Raw genomic sequence first — 15,095 nt, 5'->3', positions numbered from 1 at the left:
TTAAAAGTGATAAAATTGTACAAATTATTATAGAATATACGTATAGGGTATTCCGGCACCACAGATTTTCAATTTACTATAGAAATGTTCAGTAAAAAAAGAAGAGCAGAAGTTGACTCATAAGTTTTTGAAAGTGACATAAAAAAATAAAACAGCAGTTTAGAAGATTTTGAAACCAAATAATTGAAAAGAATGTAATGAATAACTAGCATCTATGTAAGACGCTATATCATTTTTCATTTTAGTTAATTTTGTAAATACTGTCAAATATTATTTTTTATTTATGTTGTTTATTCTTCTTAACTTTAAATAGTGCTAACAATTTTTATGAATTATACATTTTATTAAACCCATTTACACACGAATGCCATTTTTTTGTCTCCTCCTACTTACAACTTCTTTATATCCTTTATATCACATGTTTGTATATACCTTTTAAGTTATAAAATACATGTCTAACCTTTCATAATTAAATTCATTAAAATAATAAAGATGTATAATATGGTATACATTTTTGTTCCTAAATGGTAGTTTACATAAGCTAGTGTTTTGAAAATAAGCCATTTAAGGTAATATACCTTTATTTGCCTCAAACATATTTGTATCTGTCTTAGATCAGACTTAGATTTTTTTTTTTCTGAAACCAACAAATGTAAGACTTTGTTTTCCCACTTAGGAAAATCAACATTAGTTAATTAAAAGTTAGCACTTCACTCCTGGTATAACAAGGGTAGACATCAGATCAATTTCACTTCACATTACAGAATGTGTTAAGGAAAAACTTTTACCATTCACATTTCATGCATATTTTTATAATCTTAGATTTTTCTATCTAAATTAAACCAAAACATCTTAGGTTGTATCAACCTAAATTTGAGTAAATACTACAGCATTTTGGATATTTTTAAGTACACAAATTCATTATTGCTAAAAGCTTTTGGCAAATGAATATAAATATAAATATGATTCATATAATATCGTATTTCTTTATTTTTATTTTCTAATAACTTGAACAAATAATGTCATTTAATTTGGTAATGTATTTCTGGAGAACAGCATCTCCTCTTAGGCTATATTTAATCATATTTTTCTCTCTAAGTTACCTCTATCTTATCAGCCATCTAAATCAATAGGTGCCCATTTACCTGTCCATTTTGAATGAGTTATACAATATGTTTATCCGTGAAATACTCTTATGTTAATCATTATTTGTATTTGATATGATTCACCAACATTAGGAGTGAAAATTCTTTCAAGCCTTCCCTCTTATCACTCTTGAGACATAATAAAATGAATAATTTTACCTTTAAAGCAATACATGTCTTCATTTATCCATAGCCACTTGAAAAAGCAATACTAAAGGCAACAAATATATATATGTTCAAATTGTCATATTCTAGTTTATTTTCTTTCATATATTGATGTAAAATATTTGCATTCATCCCCAGACAAATATTTTACATTGATTACAAATAATATAATTATTAATATGTTAGTTAGAACTATTTGCCTTTTCAATTGGAATGGACAGAGTTAACCTTATCCCTACTCAAACATGAGGAAACTGTAGAAAACTGATGTTCAGAAAATACTTAACTTCGATACCATGTCTTTGGTATATTTATAAAAAAAGATATCAGGATATACTTCTTTAGATCTCTTATCTGAATTTGTTTAGGTGAATCAGTATTGCTACTTCACTAGTATCCATGTTGTCTCTGTCCTCCATTTTGAGTTTTCAGTTCTGTGTTCTACCTGTTGATAACGAGACTGTTTATATCGATGCCTGAACACTTCATAATCATAACATTTTGATTTTTAATTCTGTTTAATCTAATGCATTTACTTTATAACATAACATTTTCAATAAGAATACCATTTAATTGGTTGTATACCTGCCAATATCGAGGCTGTATTCTCTGATGGCTTTCTGTTCTCTGAGGTATAACATTTTGGCATATAATAATTTAATCTGTCAATCTGTTTTTCAACTTCAGAGGTTTTCTATAGAAATACAATTCAATTGATTAGGGAAACATGTCAATACACAAAACAATACAGTTGTTACATTCATGTTGCAAACAGTTCAATCAATCAAATGTGTTTATAAAGCCCTTTTTACATCAACCGATGTCACAAAGTGCTATACAGAAACAGTTGAGAATATCAGCCATATAGGATCAGCAGTCTCACCGTCAAAGCCCCGCTCTAGCCTCTTGTAAGTGACCTGTCGCCCCTAAATGGCTGCCGGAGGTCAGGGAGGTTAACAGAGACTGATGTTACTAGTCCCCTGAGTGACATCCCTGAGGAGATGGGCCCCTTACGGCCCCTTAATCCCTATTAGTCCCCTGTGTTAGTGATCTTTACCTTCTCTGAGCCAACACTATGCTACCTTGTCAATGGGGCCTGGCCGGCTCCCGGCTTAACACTTCTGACCTCAGGGGTCTCGCCCTTTGTTCCCGTAGCAACAGAGGGTGACCCCATGGGTCAGGGGTGTAATCGAGAAGTTGTATGGACACGTGCGCTTGAGGGGCCCCACCATAGACCACCAAGTAGAGGTGGTGGTTGGCGGGCAGTACTTCTGTCTGGTCAGTACTTCTGTCTGGGTAGCAGAGAGAAAGTCTCTCTACATTGTATGAGGTAAATAGAAAGGGACAGCACTCCAATAAATACTCTTCAAATGAATACTCTTCAATAATTTGTTTATTCATTAATTGCACTGCATATATGCGGTTCACAGCCCATTCTCTTATGGAATACGCCAGGAGGTGCCGATTCTGCAGGTACCTGATTACGTTTGGACCTGGCGAAATGTGGAAGCTGTACTGTCCACTAGGTGCAACGTGAGCGCCTATTACATCTAGTAGACTTGCTGCTTGCTAGGGCGCTGTGGATGGGGATGGTGGATGGGCTCCGAGGGTTGTGTGTTCGGAATGAATGCCTAAACTTAAGTTTAACCTTATCCAAAACCATTTGGAATGAATGCCTAAACTTACGTTTTAGTTTCACTTTTGCGGCGTTTGAATGACAGTTAAGATACGGCACCAAATGACATAATTAAAACGTCAAGCCATGGCGTAATTCTGTTACTGCAGTTACGCCACAGGTTGGCATTTTATTTGGAGATTGGGTTGGCAATTCAGCCTCAGTCTTCTTCAGCGTGCGGTGTCAATGAGATGAATACATGACATTTGTCATGGACAAGTATACAATAAAGGGTATGGTCTTCTTTACCCTACAGATGAATTTGATATATATTATATGTGACACAAAGCAGTGTACTATTTATTTACACTGTTATTATTACAGGTATTGGGTAGCTTACATACCCTGCAGCATAACTCTCCCATTCTCCAACTGTTTGTAATTACTCTGCTTCAGTGTATTTATTTAATTGTTAACCAGACACTACAGCTAATAAAAAGACAACATTACCTCTGGGATCCCCCCCCCCAAAAAAGGATTTTAGTACTTTGATGTCATTTAAGCTTTAAAGCTCCGTTTGGCTCTTTGCAAAATAATATGCACATTCTAGCTGTCAAGTACAGTAGGATAAACTAAGCCAGATATATTTGTTCAGGTAAAGTCAGTCCCCAATCACCATAATGCCAGTCTTTGAATGACATTTTTTCTTTATTTGTGTGTTTCAATATCATAGTTATTTTTGTGAACTTTGAATATGGTACCCAAAACTGCTGTATTTGTCACTAAACGTTTTTGTTTAATATATCAGGTACGTATTACTTACTTGTTACGTAAACATTTCCAACAGTCTTTTTACATGAAGTTATTGTTATGCTGTGAAATATTTTTATTTTGTTCTCTTATGAGTGTCTGTGGTGATTGAGGTGGTGATTGAAGAAGCAGCCATTTTTTTGTGATTAAATATTTTCCCTTATGAGTTGCCAATTCATACTCTCTGGATAGTTGGGAAACAATATGATTTGTAGATGTGTGGGAAAGGATAATATAGCCTTACTTGATTAGTATTTTTTTTATAAACAAGGAACTTTATTTTGGCGTGCTTTGGCAGATAGTAAAGCTCATCCGATGACATGTAACTCCATCAGAATGCTGAATTCTGATGGAGTTACATGTCTGGTCACAATTGAACAAAAACGCATGCACTGTTTAAAGACAACAGATATTCATTGTTTTACTAAATTGCTTTGAAAGTATGTGCATGATGAAACACACAATACAGCTTTGATTTAGAAATCTACAGCTAGATGAAGTGCGTCAATAAAGTTCCGTGCTACAGCTGACGGTTGTACAACTCCTAAAGAAGGTGTCATAAAGAGGTTGTTAATATTGGAGTTTGATCAATGGCAGACTTACACAGGCAACTCAGAGCTCTCTGAGAGGGGTGAGGCCTTAGAGAGGCTCACAGTGTCAGGTCTTGGCAGCCTACCCAAAACCAGAACTGTATCCTCGAATGAACTTTCCACAACAGCCCTGCCAAGTTTTTTGAATTCCTGCTACATGTAATATTGTAAACAACAGAAGTCTCTCTTCAGACTAGAGTAGTGAAATGGGCCTGATAGTCAGAATGGAACAAAACAAATAAGTGACAAAGAGTATACTTTTGCTTATCTTAGTATTTGATCTATGTACTTTGTGCAATGCGGTTTTTAGTCTTGAGGAGTAGCGATTGGCTAAAGAGGTGGCGAGATGTGACGTAGTAGGTTTAACCTCATGTTTGTACTGTAGATGCCCCATCAGCTTTTTTCATAAGAAAACATGGGAGAAATATAGTTTAATTTAGCATATTCAACTGTATCGACTCCTTCTTTAATGTTTCTCGACAACTCCTATGTAAACTGTATTACACGCATTTCTGAATATGGAAATATTTATATTTTATTATATGCTGGGTCATTGCAGAATGGGCAGAATTAATGCTGAGAGTAGCCCAGATTTTAGTGCTGGGCTGGAGTGTGTTCTGTCTCCATCCCACCTCCATGGCAGGCGCGCACGCACACACGCACGCACGCACACACACACACACACACACACACACACACACACACACACTGGGATAGAGCCAAAGCAGCCATGTTAGCTCCATCTTCTTTTTTTATCACCATTTTAAAAAATATACATACACAAGGAGAAAACCAGGGAAAAAAATATCCCAAACCTTCATTTTAATGCATGCAGTCCTTCTTAATCTCATGTAGCTAATGTACCAAAAAGGAAAGAAATTAAGTTGCTTAGTGCTCCACTTTTTCTCTCTCATTTGTGCTCCTGCTACTTCAGGGAGAAGGGAGAGCTTCTGGGAGCTCTTGGTTTTTAGGGAACGGGAGGGGGACGGTAGCATAAAGAGACAGGAAGTTGTTCTAAAATAGCCTATCTGTCACAAACTTCCAAAGACCCTTGTTGTGGTTGCAATCAGCCAGGCCAGAGAAAGTGTAGTAGTGTGTGTGTCCTAGTAGGGTTTGCGGAAACTGGCAATAATGTTTCATATTTAGATGATATGTTTCATGAATGATAGGCCACATATTTGTGTGCGGCAACAAGGACTATCTCTTTACATTTACATTTACATTTACATTTAAGTCATTTAGCAGAGGGATTAAGACATGGCTTGTATGATAGATACTTATGGTTCAGTGAGATGAGATGTGTGGGTATGCGCAAGTGTGTGTAGTATGTGATCGTCAGGAGAGTCCATTTTTATCATGCCCCCCTAAATCGAAGACACCCGTCCCCCTCTTACCCTCCTAGGTACTGTAGATCGTATTTAGTAGTGCAGCCATCTGCATCGTCACTGTGAACGTGAGGAGGATCTCACGGTGCACTAAGCTTTGTGTGTGCGTGTGTATGTTGTGTGTGTATAAAATCACAGCCAATGCTTTACTGCTTCTCCAGCCTTTAGCCTCGGTGAAGCAGTCTCACACCAGAGGCTTATCTGGGTTTCGACTCCTTGTCAAAATACTTGCAGGGGCCGAACGCTTTTTCAACAAAAAAAAGTGCCAAAGGTGGGGTGGCTAGGGAGTCGACACTGCTGCAGTTACATTCTAAGTTGTCTGTAAAGGTGTTAATAAAGTTTTTTTTCATTGTGATCAGCCTCAAACCTCCCCCCGTTTTTATAAGAATGGATTCATCCGTCTCTGAAAAGGCTCCAAAACGTGCCTTTCGTCAGAGCTGTAGCTGCATGGTTGTGGAACAGATTTAGTATGAAGTTTATTTTAATCATGTGTGTAGGGCCCTGGAATGATGATTGGCGACTGTGTGTGTGTGCTATGGGAGTAGTTTGTCATTCTTCCACCCTATTGATCGTCTCTCTTGCTCTCACACACACGTTGTGTCGAACGTGATAAAAATGCGTCTTCCTCACTTCGATGCGTCCCTATTTCATCATCATCTGAGCTCCATTTCCTCCACTCACAGCTCTTTATTTCCCTCCCTCCCTCCCCCCCCCTCTCTCTCTCTCTCTCTCTCTCTCTCTCTCTCTCTCTCTCTCTCTCTCTCTGTGTCTCTCTCTCTCTCTCTGTCTCTCTCTCTCTCTTTCTTCATCCGCCTCACTCTCCCAGTCCCGGTCACATGCAAGAGGGAGACTAGCGATATGAAAAAAGGGAAAAGTGTCTGCTGCTATTTCTAAAGCTAGATCCTCCCCTTCAGAGCGACTGTGCCAGGAGGAGGACGGCTTTTACTACTCTGGGGGGTTTAACCCTCTGCCTCTATCTCTCAGCTCTGCCTCTATCTCTCAGCTTTGCAAGCAAGTCCAGCTACTAAATACCCTGCAACAAGTAGCTTTTGGGCCTCCGCCGTTTGACTTTCGGTTTGGTTGCCCTTTTGAAAACGTTTGTGGACTTTTTTCCGGCAGCAGATTCCATACTTTTGTATATTATTTAGAGTTATTGCGCATTGCGCTTGGATAATTGTTTTGGTAGCTACTGCTTTTAACGTACTCCACGGTGTGTTGCATTGCCTGTTCGCCATGTCGTCCCTCTTTGGAAGATCAGGATGTGCTTCTTCATGCTGAAGATGAAGATGGCTGTGTTTTCGGCGACCGCTGTGCATCTGTGGTGGCAATAGCGCAATTAGTGTCTTGTCACGTCGCTTTGCTTTGCTTTTTCTGCCTATTTTGTTTCTCACTAGGAAACAAACACACACACACATACTCCTAGACTTTTTCACCCCTCTTACCATTTATTTCCCCCTCTCCCTTTCTCTCCCAATTCCTCTTTCTTTCGTCCTTTCTAACTTTCTCTTTCTAGCTCTCCCACTCTCTCTCTCTCTCTCCCTCTCTTACTCTCTCCTTCCTGTGAAAGGAGAGTAGGAGGGCGGTGCAGCAGTGGCGGAGGGTTTTTGGGACAGGTGCCAATTTCAAACAAAAGACACAAAAAGGCAATGAGTGAGAGGCCTCCAACGAAATAAAAAAATATGTTGCATGTTGAAACACAAGAAGTGATTTGTAGTGATCGTGTACTGTATGCGCGCGTGTGTGTGAGTGTATGTGTGCAAAAACAAACTCTTGCAGGATTCCGAGCGCCCGATTGAGTGAGCGAGCAGAGATGTAGAATTCTCTCTCTCTTTCACTGTCTTGTGGAGGCATTTGAGTTTCGGACTCGGAGGGAGGGGTGGTGGGTGAAAAGGGAAGGGGTCCTCCTTTTTGGTTGCTGTTGAATTATTCACATTCCTGGGCCAACCAACCCAATGCAGAGACGGGACTGGCTGACTGGCTGTAGCTGCTGCCTTTAGCAATCATCCGACATGCAGCTTGTCTGTTTGCTAACATTCCTCATTCAAATACTTTTTAACTGCCAGACGGAGATGACCATGCGCCTCCCAGGCACGAACATGGCCTCTTGTGGCGCAGCCCGGTGATAGACCGAGACAGACTAGGGGGTGGCAGACAGGAAGACAGCCCAGATATGATTCACTGAGCTGGGGAAAAGGCAGCTCCCTGTCATCCTTCTCTGGTTCTCACCGGGAGTCTGAATCTAACTAACTAGCTGACTGACTGTGGCTGCCCTCTGTCTGTCCCTCTCTACAGGATAATTATATTATGGTTCTGGATCTACTACCCTGGTGGAAAATAAGGCCTGTCTGGATTTCAACATCCTGGATTTCACATCCGTAGTTGGTGTGTGATGCTGACTGTCTACCCATGTCCGATTTGAGGTAAGTGGTACATTTCTAAGTGTGCTTCATTGCGTGAATGTGTATAAACTAATCTGTTTAAACCACACATGGAAGTGCATTATTTTAATATTGTTTATTTTTAGTTTAAGGATCTCAGACTCATGCAATGCAGAGATTGACATAATAATACACTATACAGATAAACATCAGTAACAATAACATACCACGTCCCCAAACAATCCAGCATTTTGATGTTGCCAATTTGTACTTCGCTGAAGAAACTGCCAATGTAGTTTCCGATGTAGTTATAGTTCCTGCTTCCCTCATGGCTGTGTTTGCAATGGTCAGTGGTTGGGGTCAAAAGAGGGGACAGTTTTTGAGGGACCAGAGCTGAGTGTGGTTGGTGTAGTTTTGGGAGACATGCCAGAGCATGGTAGCAGGGCTGTGACTCTCTTCCAGAGCAGCTTTTCAGTTAACCACTGCAGCTAAGCGAAAGCCATCAGAACGTGTAAATCCAAAAGATTGTTGTCTTATTCTTAATTCAAGCGCTTACAGATATTGGTCGATTTTATTTTGTTTTTCATCCGTAAATGCGGAAGATAATCAAAACAGTCACATGATGGTTTAATTGTTTATATCAATGTCTTTTTATACTGTGCAAGTCAGTTTCCATTTTTCAACAAATGTTTAATTTGACTTTAATCGAAAAACAATATATTATTTTCTCAAGTGTATTTGCTCAAGTGGTCTGCCACGTGACACATTTAATATAGCAAAGTTTCTATGTATAACATTTGGTTTATATAATTTCGTAGAAAATACGTCCCTTTCAATGTTTTCTCCTATTAAATGGAAGAACAAATTCTGCTGTATCAGTATAGGCTTGAAAAAATAATAGGCCCAAAAATCCATTGATAGTAGTTGTGGTATGTCCAGTGTTGACGCAGATTCTGATAGACCTTCACCAATAGCAGGAGGGTATTTTGATTTAACCAATAGCAGTTGACTTAGAGGTAGGTGAGTCATCACAGATAAAACCCACGAGAACCAACGTATATTAGATGTCCAATACTCTATTCTTCACCACATAACACTGGAACACTATAAGACTTACAGAACACGGGTAAGATACAAACTCTTATTTTATTATTGTAATGTAGCCCCTCGTAATAAATTGTTGTTTCAATGCCATTAAAAGCAACCATACATTGTCTCGGAATACCGTATTAAAAACTTTATCATAGGTGTTAACTATGGCAAGATGAGGGACAATGTGTTGTACTAGAGAAGGGTGATGAAGATATGCACGTGTAATAGTATAGCTTCCATCCCTCGCCCCAAGGACCCTCTGCACACATCAACAACTGACACCCATAAAGCATCGTTACCCATCGCGCCACGGCCCTTGCAGAGTAAGGGGAACAACTACTTCAGGTCTCAGAGTGAGTGACGTCACCCAATTGAAACACTATTAGCGCGCACCACCGCTAACTAACTAGCCATTTCACATCGGTTACACTCACCCCCCTTTTGACCTTTTCCCGCAGCAACCAGTGATCCGGGTCAACAGCATCAATGTAACAGTTTAGCTTCTGTCCCTCTCCTCGCCCCTACCTGGGCTTGAACCAGGGACTCTCTGCACACATCAACAACTGACATCCACGAAGCATCGTTACCCATCACGCCACAAAAGCCACGGCCCTTGCAGAGCAAGGGGAACAACTACTTCAGGTCTCAGAGCGAGTGACGTCACCCAATTGAAACGCTATTAGCGCGCACCACCGCTAACTAACTAGCCATTTCACATCGGTTACACACGTGTAGGCACAGGGTGTACCCCCTCTGTCTCAGGCTTTTAGAGGCCTAGTGGGAAGGAACGAGCCGAAACCTAGGATCACATCATGTGTTTCCAGAATGTTCTAGAATTTGGCGAGGTGTTCTAGAAACTGGTGAGGCATTCTAGAAGGTGTTATAGTTGTCATTGTACCTTCACCATTACATATCATCCAACACCTAAATACAGAAAGATGATTTCTTACTTCATTTCATCAGCGGGTTGTATAGTTTCAGGGTATAGAAAGGAAAGATCGTAAAAGAGAACACAGTGGATCGGCCCTCCAACGTTAGTAATGGGTGGGTATTTATACTTGTATTGAAGCGCATGTAAACATAAGATACATTTCAGACATACTGAGCCCATTCCTGGGGTATGCCAAAGGGACTACTTGTGTAAGCAGACACACACACACACACACACACACACATATACTGTCACGTAGAGGCAGCAAACACCCAGACACACTCGATGCCATGTGCTCCACAATGGACCCTGGGTTTAACGATGAATGGAGTTCCCACGCCTCTGTAAAGGAGAGGAGGGCACAAACCCCTCCTTATAGCATTCACATACACAAAAGCCAAATAAATTACACATTTACACGAAAACATACACACTATTTACACACACACTTACATGCGATCACACTCAAACACAAACACACTCCACACACTCCGAATGTGAAAAATGTGTAAGAAGAGACAATTACCATATTACGATTTTCTAACCCTATGTTTGTTAATACTCATAAGCAAAATAAAATACAAATATTGACAGAGAGAAGTGCAACACCACTGCATTCATGAGAGAATTGATTGATGAGAAACAGAGAACAGAAAGAAATGTAGGCCAGGCTAAATTGCATTCAGACAATTTTTTAAGATGTGATTGCGAGGTTGGGTAAGTGTTTGCGCGCACGTTTGTGTGTGAGAGAGAGAGGGACAAACGGAGGGAGGGAGAGCCAGAGGGAGGTAGAGAGGGGGAGAGGGAGAAATAAATAGTAATAAAGCTGGTTTTGTGGAGGGAATCTAAATGAAGCATTGAAACAAAAGATCTGTCTGCGCTTGGGTTTATGGGAAAATCTAACAGCTTATTCAAGTCCAAAGACTGTGTGTGTGTGTGTGTGTGTGTGTGTGTGTGTGTGTGTGTGTGTGTGTGTGTGTGTGTGTGTGTGTGTGTGTGTGTGTGTGTGTGTGTGTGTGTGTGTGTGTGTGTGTGTGAGACTGAGCCAATGATAATAGGTAAGTCCATTTTTGCTTTATTTACATCAATATTTACATTATTCACAGTTATTTAATTATGGGGGTTTGCATGATAAAATGTCTTATCAGTTATAATGTTTGGATCAAAATGACAAAAAGTATTGTACTTACAGTTGTTGCCATTATTACATTGGTATAAACATATCCAGACTTCAATCAGTATTTTAAAACAAATTTACGTTTGCATGAAATTCTGGAAGTAAATATATTTTTTAAATTGAACAATAAAAAGTTGTATATTATAATATTATAATTTTGAAGTGTTAGCCTTTGCACATTTACGTTTACTTACTCTCACATAGTTTACAATTGACTTGTTATAAACAAACTGTTCACACTTTACGACATAACTGTGTATTGTATTGGATGGTAAACATTTGATATAGGTGCAGCATTTCAGATGTGTGTGTGTGTGTGTCCATACACATTCCAGCTCCATCCTGATGAACTGTTAATTTATTAACATTTAGACATTCTAATTTGAAGAGGCGGAATATAAAAACAACTTTAGTGCGTTAGTTTGACAATTTTTAAAAATGTATTTGATCTTTATTTAACTTGGCAAGTCAGTTAAGAACAAATTCTGATTTACAATGACGGCCTACACCGACCAAACCCAGATGACGCTGGGCCAATTGTGCGCCGCACTATGGGACTAATCACAGCCGGTTGTGATACAGCCTGGATTTGAACCAGGGAGTCTGTAGTGACACCTCAAGCACTGAGATGCAGTGCCTCAGACTGCTGCGTCACTCGGGAGCCCGAGTTACCTCATTATATATAATTAAAACCATGCGTTTCTGGTTTGTTTAAAGACATTATGTTGACTTGTATTCATCTATATAGATTTGTTTTATGTTTTCCTGCTATAGTGATCTAATAAATGTTTTGCCCTGTAATTTCAGTCATAATACATGACCCTTTATGATTAGAAATAACCTCAGTTATGAAGGTCATAGATATGCAAATGAGGACATAACTCAGGATACACCCGAAGGAAAGACAGTTTTAAATAGACATTTACAGTAACAACCCATACGATCTGTGAACTTCGGTATGTGGACCAAAATAGCAATGCTCAATACAGAAAGTTATTTTATGGACAGAGACACCAGATGGAGAGTGAGCGTTTACTTTGTGCAACCGCTTGCATTTGATGCCACTCGGGCCAGTAACTGTCCAATACTGTATTCCATTTTGGTACAGTATTCTGAGTCCTGATCACTTCAGCATATGGGAATTCCGTCTTAATTATATATTTGAGCAGAGGTTCGGGGAAAGCATAGGCCTGGGAGTGCTCCTGTACCAGTTAACATGAAGTGAACGTGCACTGGGCAGACAAACTATATACAAACTATATGCCAGTTTTTACTAAATCAAACAGTAATAAATGTTCTCTGTATTTGACCTATGTTGCTCTTATTTAGTTGAATTTCTGTGCCTAGTTCTATTTGCTACATTACTGAAGCATTTGTTTCTGTGTTTGTGGTTTGCTTGACGAGCGTTATTCTACTTTCAGACTTTTAGAAGAATTTAAGTTGTTTAAATTTGTTGTTTTATTTTTGCAGGTTGATTGGATCTGGGGGGCAGTGTTTAGAGATGGAACAAACCCTGGATTAAAGGTGAAATTATGTTTAATTTAAATATTCTTGGTTCTTAAGCTTATTAAGGTAGAGTTTATATGGGTTTGGTATTTGGTTTGCTTTTCATTGTGTGATTTTCATTGTACACTAAGTCAAATCAATGGCATTATGTAGCTGTTTAGTTTAACCTGAAATGAAAAGCATCTCGCCTCATTTTTCAGTAGCCTGCAGTTACATAAAGTCAGTCAAATGTTTATGGTGCAGTTGTTTGCTTTGAATGCACACTCGCACTCACAGTATAAGAGAAAAAATCTCAGCTAGTAGACTGTGGTTACAGTAATGTTAGTGATCTGTACAGTACAGTAGAAGCTGCTCATACTCTGAAGCTGCCAAAGAAATCAGTGAAAGAGGGAAAGTAAATCCAGTACCTCAAAGGTCAGATGAAGATGAAGAGACAGTGGACTGCGGTTGGCTCCCTGAGAAATGCAACCCACAGTGGGTTGGCACTCTGAACTACACAAAGTCCCTATTGTCAGTGGGTGCACTACAAACAGCACTCAACAGACCTATAAAGCCTACGGCTCCAGTCCTGGGGGAAAAGCACCACCTGTTGGCCGTTTGGTAATATGCTGCAGATTGACTAGGCAAGTTCTAGAATCATGCTTGTGTGATGAGTAACCTTGCCTGAAACCTGTAGACTTATGCTCCCTTAGTGAATGCCCAGCCTTTAGCTCAGTGGGATAACACAGTCTTTTGGCATGCTGGAGACCCAGGTTCAAACCACGGCCATTCAATATTAGTGTCACATGTTCAAAACATTTCCACTAAAATGACCTGCCCTTCAGCACCCCGAAGAATGATGTCTGTAAAGGGAAATTGATGATGTGACATGAGAAATAGTATAATATTTTGGCTGTGAGTTTTGTGAGAGTGTCCTTACCCTCAGTGGAGTTGTGAAGTTTAGCCATGGTTCAGCTCCTCTTCTCTACAATGGAGAATGAATCCGCTCCATTCATATAAAGCAAAATGAAAGCCACTGACTATGGAGTGGCGGCCTCGTCTCGCCCTCGCTGGCCTAGCGGGAGGTTTCACAACGCTAGAGGCAGAGTCAGGGTATTGAAGTGTGACACCTAAAGTTACACTTACACATGTTATTATAACCCTGTTAGTATAATATAATACACAGTTTCCTGGACACAGACCAAGCCTACTACTGAACTAAAAAGCATTCTCAATGGAGAATCTCTATTGAAAGATTATTTTTGTTCAGGACTATGCTTAATGTGTCCAGGACACCGAACCAATATAACCAAATACAAATACATATTATAATCTATTAGTATAATAGTACAACCCTATTCGTTAATATGGTCTCACCCATCCAGGTTGGAATAAGAGGAGTAGCATTGAACTGACAGTGGATTGCTATGGAGGGATACACTGTGACTGTGCCAAAAATGTTTTGAAACAGTGGTACAGTCTATTTACTTCAATTGCCATGGGGTTGTGTGTGTTATTAGATTGGATTGGTCTCAGCTAAAGAGGGCATCTCTGGACACTGGCTGAATGAGACAATGTGATTTCTCTTCTCAGTCAAAGCCCTCTTGTCAGTTACATTGATAACATATACACTAAGTGTACAAAACAATAAGACCTTCCTAATATTGAGTTGAGTTGCACCCCCACCCCCCCCCTTTTGCCTTTCGAACAGCCTCAATTTGTCGGACATGGACTCAACAAGGTGTCGTAAGCGTTCCACAGGGATGCTGGCCCATGTTGACTCCAATGCTTCCCACAGTTGTCAAGTTGGCTGGATGTCCTTTAAGTGGTGGACCATTCTTGATACACAGGGGAAACTGTTGAGCGTGAAAAACCCAGCAGTGTTGCAGTTCTTCACACAAACTGGTGCACCTGGCACCTACTATCATACTCCATTCAAAGACACTTAAATCTTTTGTCTTGCCCATTCACCCTCTGAATGGCACATATACACAATCCATGTCTCAATTGTCTCAAGGCTTAAAAATCCTTCTTTAACCTGTCTCCTCCCCTTCATCTACACTGACTGAAGTGGATTTAACAGGTGACATCAATAAGGGATCATAGCTTTCACTTGGATTCACCTGCTTAGTCTATGTCATTTAAAGGTGTTCTTAATGTTTTGTATATTCAGTGTACATTGATACAGACTGTTAAGATACATTGACACAAATAATTAAACTACACGCAACAATGTTTCACCCCACTCCTGTGTAAAATGGGCCACGGTTTACTTGACAAAGAGACATGGATCCGTGCAATGGGAATTGTTTCCGCAACACA

At 39.7% G+C, this 15,095-nt stretch overlaps 1 long non-coding RNA gene across 1 annotated transcript in view; it reads left to right on the top strand.

The window, feature by feature from the left end:
- The window catches only part of LOC106575955 (uncharacterized), a 45,026-nt gene that overhangs the window by 19,615 nt on the left and 10,316 nt on the right, over positions 1–15,095 (top strand). The window contains exons 3-4 of the long non-coding RNA XR_006760088.1: positions 8,003–8,130; positions 12,759–12,812. This is a non-coding gene — a long non-coding RNA (uncharacterized lncRNA). The remainder of the gene's footprint in view (positions 1–8,002; positions 8,131–12,758; positions 12,813–15,095) is intronic.

This window comes from Salmo salar, chromosome ssa17 (genome assembly GCF_905237065.1).
Source record: "Salmo salar chromosome ssa17, Ssal_v3.1, whole genome shotgun sequence".
NCBI classification, from domain to species: domain Eukaryota; kingdom Metazoa; phylum Chordata; class Actinopteri; order Salmoniformes; family Salmonidae; genus Salmo; species Salmo salar.
The sequence above is the reverse complement of the archived record's forward strand: the minus strand, read 5'-3'. Positions and strand labels throughout refer to the sequence as shown.